At 43.1% G+C, this 6936-nt stretch overlaps 1 protein-coding gene across 1 annotated transcript in view; it reads left to right on the top strand.

The window, feature by feature from the left end:
* Positions 1–3447, top strand: part of selenoi (selenoprotein I) — a 22976-nt gene extending 19529 nt beyond the window's left edge. The window contains exon 10 of the mRNA XM_062550741.1: positions 1–3447. This exon is cut by the window's left edge and continues 526 nt beyond it. The gene's annotated coding sequence lies outside the window, so the exon portion shown is untranslated.
* The last annotated feature ends 3489 nt before the right edge of the window (positions 3448–6936 follow it).

The raw sequence follows: 6936 nt of genomic DNA, 5'->3' as shown, positions 1-6936 counted from the left end.
ACTGGATCCACAGGTCCTCAACACGGAGCTGCATCAGGAGACCCTGTTCCTCCACAGCAAGGGCCTGTTCCTCCGTTGAGGGATCTCCGTGCCTAGATGGAGATCTTCGGTATAGGCCTCCCCCAGGGCCGGTCGGGTCTGGTTTTGGTTCACTTTGGTTCGGTTCGGTTCGATCGGGTCCAGTACCTCCACGATTCCTCTAGCCACCAGGCTCTGAATTCAGTGAAGCCCCAGAGATCTGCTTGTTTCCTAAGGAAATGTGCTTCCAGCTGAGATAGTAGGAGCCTTTGGTTATACTGCTGCTGTTGCTGCTACTGCTGCTGCTGCTGCTGCTGCCACAAACCCCACTGTGTTAATGGTGAAATTACTTACACACACACACACAAACATACACACACACACACACACACACACACACGTTCAGAAGCTCATTTGGGAGTTTTGTATATCTAACACACACAAATGCACTCACTTGAACGCACCCACATATCTGTATCTACAACAACTTGAATGTCCAGTACATTAATGCCTTGTGGGGGTAATGGGAGCTCTTTTTTTGGGGCCTATTTGTTTTCGTCTTCTAACCTCATGTTTGACCCACTGATGGCTCTGATGTCAGTGTACATACAGTACAGCGACTGAATGACACACACACACACACATACGCGCACAAACACACACAGGCGCGTGCGCACGCACACACATACACACACACTCTTGATCAGTCCATTTGATGTGGCCAGTGGGATCCTTACTGAATATCTACTTACCAGACTGGGAGTATATTATTTTTGTATACGGGACACTGGGGGAACCCAGGGAGTTATAACTACATCTTGCAGCTTACAAGTTGAACCGTTACCAAGCAAAGGTTTGAGAATTGACACGAGTCCTCGTTTTCTTTCCCCGCAACTTGAAGACTGTCCTCTTCACCTGAACTAATGCCAGTGGAAACTGTCTCAAACTCGTCAACCAATCAAGGACCATAACGAAGAACCAGAGGTTAATACTGTATCTCTCTCTCTCTCTCTCTCTCTCTCTCTCTCTCTCTCTCTCTCTCTCTCTCTCTCTCTCTCTCTCTCTCTCTCTCTCTCTCTCTCTCTCGCTGTGTGTGTTAAGCATGGGATTATGGGTACTGACCTTTGACCTGACTACTGTACATGGGATTCTGGGCTTTTATTATTTTCTATCTCATTCATTTGGCAAAAAATATTTTCCTTTATTTTAGGTGGTGATGTGTCAGCATGCCGATTTTCAGTTGATTCTTTCTTTCTTTTTTCTTCTCTTCTTTGCTTCTGTCTTTCTTTTTCTCCTCCTCTGTCTCATTAGTGGGCTTTCATTGAGTTTATCTACGCTTAAATGATGAGTGCGCTTCAAACCCTGTCCAGGAGAGGGCGCACTCTGAGTCGATCAAGCCGTAGCGGGCTTGCACTGTTCTGTAAACACGATAAAGCCACTAGTACCCTTTTGGGAGTGACCCGAACGTCTCAGACGTCTCCTGTGAAAAGCATTGCACCGGTGACGTGTAAATGTCTACGTCCAATGTGCATAGCGGGATGAGTGTGAGCTGTTTGGGACCTCCTTTTTTTTTTTTAATCTTTCTTTTAATTGTTATTGTTTTGTGGTTTTTTTTTTTTTTTTTTTTGCTTGATTGCATCTAGGTTCTTGCCTTTTTTTCCTTTTGACTTTTTCTTTTTGCTCCTGTTTTAGGTAATATAAATTATGTTTGTTTTCTATGTTTGTGAATGTGTATGGTTGGTTATGAAAGTGTGTGTGTGTGAGAGGTTGTGAATGTGGATAGAGCGAGTGATGTCAGTGGACATGTGAAAGCTTTCATGCAGGGTTCAGAGAAATCTTGGATTTAGAACACATATATATGCATGTACACACACCTTAGTATGCACTACACATGCCAGCGCCTATACACACACACACACATACATTCACAGCCATCAATATTTCCTTTTTCTAGCTCTTTTACATAAACCCATTTTCACTCAGGCACTCTTTTTTTCACACACACAAACACCTGAACCGGATTCCTCTGAGCCTTTTTTTCTTCATTGGCACTTTACTCCCTGTTGCCATAACATTATCCTCAGTTGCGTGTGTGCATGTGTGCGTGTGTGTGTGTGTGTGTGTGTGTGTGTGTGTGTGTGTGTGTTGCATATATATACTGTATTATATTCTTTTTTTTTTCTACGTTTCAGTTCCTTCAGATCCAAATGACCTTACTTTCTGACTGACCTCTTTTTTTTTTATTTTAACGTGTTGTTTTGTGACCAAAACAATAGTTCATGTCCATACTCAAACTCCTAGTATACTTTCAGGCAGTGCCCAGCCTAACACCCTTAGTGGAATTTCAAGGGACTAAACGTACAGTTTAAAAGTGTACAGACTAAAAATCGATTTTCCAGTAATTAAATATTTATCTGTAACCATTTTGAAAAGGTCACCAAGTATTTATTTGATGGTCTTGCCATAATGGAACTATTCTTGACACCACTAGTAATTTGATATGTCCAGTATGGCGCTGTAATGTGTTCCGTGTGATGTCTCTGAACGAACATTTCCATAATGCTGATGGTATGTTGATGTGTAATGGAGGATTTTCGACATTGTGTGGTGGAAAAGTGCATTCCGCCTAGCGATTTCTGACCCCTCTGCTCACCACGGACAGGAGAGGATGAGCACATTCCCGCAGCGGGAATCCCGCTTCCCACCACAAGGGGGCAGTAGTACACCGCGTAGCCTACAGTGACTGTGTTATACGACGATTAGAGGAGACTTGTGAGATTGATCATCATGTTTATGGTGTAGAACATGGGGAGACTAATTGATAAAAAAAAAAAAGAAGAATTATTATTTTAAAAGTTGTGTATTTATCTTTAATGTAAATCAGTAACTCTGTTTACCATTATGACAAGGCCGCTCATTCTCTCTGCCATGGTTAGTTGAGGGAAGCATGGACAACGTCGAAAGAGACGTTTTCTCTGTGTGGGAGACTTATAACTGTACCAGGTGCATATTCTGAATGTGAACGGTTATAGCCTATAGATCGTTATTTTGTTGTCAATGCGGTATGCTTGTTGTTTTTCGTTTTTATTTTTGTTTCTTTTTATCGGTGGTTCACGTCAATACAGGTTTTTTTTCTTTATTTGAAGAATACTCCTGCATACCGATGTGATGATGCTTGTTATAGCCTAACTGTATGATGGTAAAAATGGCAACTGTGAATCCGTACAATCATTTGTTATTGTTTTTTAATCTGCGTCTGACTCTGACATGGGAGTGTAGCCGTCAGCCTCTTAACCACTGTCGCCCAAATAAATGTAGCTTCGTGTGTGGGATACTGGAATACACATACCAGAAACATAACAAGGACTACAACAGTATCAGAGTTATCGACCTACTGTAACATTTGAATAAATAAATGGACCTAAGCTGCACGGTGGTATGATGCATTCTTTAGGCCTACTCCCATTTTTAGTTTTTTGTCACCCCTGCCCACAATCATTTTTTCATGATGGACCAAATCAGTTCTTTTCACATATGAAGCAAATGGCAACGTCAAATAAGGCATTGTCGTGAAGGTCTAGTGACGGGCTACAATTTATTATAGTCCTGCAGTCACTGTCTGCACAAACTAGCCCATAGACCCATGACCAAATTTAATTCCTGTTTTTGCAAACAGAGTTTTGTCAACAGTATATAAGACCAATTCAATTTTAAATAGGATTTTGACATTTTTGTTCAAAGTCTTTTCTTGTATCAAACCTATACCGTTGGCCTATAAGTGGATGCCTGATCTAGCATTGTCATTTCAGTCGGTGGACCACTGCCTTATTCCAATAGAGCACAGCTGCGGAGGCGTTCAGGCTATGCCTCATTTGAGCGCAGCCTGCAGCACCGCCGACATCTCTGACGAAGCCAATGGCTCATTCCCCATTTTTAATCCTCTGAACAGAAATAAAGCAAGTCTCCAGACTCCAAAATATAAAATCAAATCACTACCTCTCCCCTCAGTGCATCTGTAGGCCAGTTTTTTTTCTTTTTTTTTTTTTCAGAAAGACTAACCTAAGCTATTTATTTGCTTTAGCCTAAACTTTAAGTGATTAAGGCTGAAAGGTCTAATACAGTACATGTCTAAAAAGAAGAAGCTTCTAAAATGTATTCTTATCTATTTAGCGTTTTTCTCCAGAATCGGATTAGGCGTTAACCGGGCAATATGGATCCATACACTTTTTAATCGTTATTTGTAATGCCTTAGGCTGTATTTAAAGGCTATTAGACTAGGCTGCAAATGGATTAGACTGCTGTAGACTTTGCAGTCTTCTTACACCATTTGGAATAATCTTGAGTGTTTTATTAATTATGATTCACAAGCCACGTGTTTATGTTTTATTCTTTATAGACTCAACCCCATCTGAAACCTGGGCCTAGGCTACCGAATCATTCAGGTTATGGCCAGACCCTCATGCTATTTCTTGGATGTCTTGATTTAGGGAGCGTACAGGCTATCGATTACAGTAATCTTCATTAGTAATTGATTTACGTCTTCTCGCATGCACGGATTCTCTTACCGGACTCCAGTGTTTTTGTTTGCGTTAGGCTAATGCACAGCGGCGCCTCTCTAAACACCTCACAGCTCCGTGGACAAGACAGCCAGAAGACTCTGAGCGAGGTGTGCCCTCGGCCTTAGGCTGGCGATGGAGTGTTCGCTCCAATGTCACACACGTCAACACTTTCCTGAAATAAAAGCAAAATAGCTTATAGATGTGGCAGACGTAGGCCTACATTTATTTACGAAACGGTCGAGGAGTTCTTTATTGCATATATCTCTCAGCAAAAGTTTGACTACAAATTCTACTTTGTTTTAAAGGTCTGCCTGTCTGCCTGCCAGTTTCTCAATCCGCGTCACGGTGGAGGCGAGACCCAGAGCCGATTTTAAGGAATTACCTGGTGTTGATCTTAAACTGACAGTTAATCGCAGGTGGCATGAATTAAACAGGACCTGTGTCAGTCTAGTGTTCCCAGCGCGTCGCCGTTTTGTGCGCGCTTGTGACCCGTGCCTTGGCCCGGGGCCTCAGCAACCGCTGTGCCGTGCCGGTGCGCCGCGGGAGAGCGCGCTCAATAATGCATGAGCGTCATTAGAAACCGGAGAGGCCCCGTTAGTCCGCCGTTATTTCCTGAGAAATGTGAGTCCGAGTGAGGTGATGACAGAGGCCACCGCGGTGCACCTCACATTTCAGCCGTTATCTGCGTGGAAAACTGCGGAAAGCCCCGTGTGAGGTCCGCGGTGGTGTCAACCTGACAAGACATTTTCTCTAATCAAACCTGGAAATATCCGGCCACTTCCAGGCCAGGCATAGGCGTCTGCCCCGACACGTGGGATTTTTCCTGCAACAGTGCCCCTCTGGCGAGGCTTTTGCCGGTTCTACTTGACCCCGCCATTTGGGACCTCATCATTTATTGAGAGCGGGATTAACGTTGCGAACATCACCGCAGCTCGGGAAACAGAGATAGGTGCAGGGTTAATAACGGCTCAAACATTGCGACCTTCAGTGCTGAAACAATCGAGTCTTTGGAAAAAAACACCTCTGGATCTGATAGAGGGCGTGTAGGCGTTTTGTTTACCGAAAAAGAAACACTGAGGTCATTTCTACAAGGTTACGCTCCTATCCATCACCAGATTAACTGGTCTCTGGTCCAAAATAAAGTAGCCTGGTCATGCCTCATGGATAGTTCTTAGAAATACTATTTTTAATTTCACATGTTTTTTTTTTTAGGTAAACATCTATACATAGGCTACATTTATAATATAATAAATACAAAATATATATTTTTAAAAACACACACACAAGTATACAATATAAAATACAAAAATACAACTCCGCATTGGACTACAGTCTCATTTGAAGCGCTAGTATTTCACACTGTCCCTCCATAGGCTACATGAAATGAAATAGGCCTAGTACACATTAATGGTTAAGCCTTCCCGAAGGAATCAGCTGGCATCTGTGGCGCCGAAAGGCAGGTATGGACTTGCCCAGTCCATGTGACGACACCGCTCCTAAACGGACGCACAGTTATTCGGGTAAATCAGTGTCTGCGCTGTCCAGACGTGGTGGGGGTATTTGCCTGTCGAAATGTCCTGTGTGTATAATTTTATTCATTGATAATCAATTGCCAAACCCGATGATTCGTTCAAAGTACTGTTGAAAGAGAACGTGCGCCTTAAGCCATTGGCTTGTGCTGTGAAACCAAGAGATGAAATGCGACAATGAACGGTATCAAATTAATGGATAGATTAGACGAAGAGTCCCCACAAACTCAAAATGACCGGGGATAAAATGAAGAGTGAGGTCTGACGTTGTTGAAAATGACTAGCCATAAGCATTTTCTTACCGAGGAGTCTACAGACAGCTGTCAACTTCTCGAGCTCAGGTCAAATGGGGAACTTTTTCTGAAGTACCCTTGTCTTTCAGTGCTCTGGTTTTCCCTGGGATTTGGACGTCGACCAAACTGTCCATTTATTAACCGAGAAGAAAATGAAATGCACTCGGAAAAAAAGGCAAAAAGACACACACAAAAATGAGGCGTGCGGCTTTCCGCTTTGGCCCGCGAGTAAAAATAACACGCATAATAAAAAATAATACCGGTAATGATAGGGTAGCCGTGCGGAGAGACTCGCGTGAGGGAGACGCATGCTAATAGAGAGGAAAGTTCAGACCGGGGATGAGGGACGGTGAGGGTTGCCTTCGCAAGACTTCACACTAAAAAGGAGTTGTCACGGTTAAAGTCCAAATTTACAGCTAGCCCACATAACATTTTATTCGTCTACCTCTTATTACAAGGAAAACTTTCTTTTCAATATTCGCAGGGATAGTGGGTTGCCTGCGGTTTGCAAGCAGCAAATGATCATGCAGCCTGGCC

Source organism: Sardina pilchardus, chromosome 12, assembly GCF_963854185.1.
Source record: "Sardina pilchardus chromosome 12, fSarPil1.1, whole genome shotgun sequence".
Classification (NCBI taxonomy): Eukaryota; Metazoa; Chordata; class Actinopteri; order Clupeiformes; family Clupeidae; genus Sardina; species Sardina pilchardus.
This window is presented reverse-complemented; position numbering and strand designations above follow the sequence as displayed.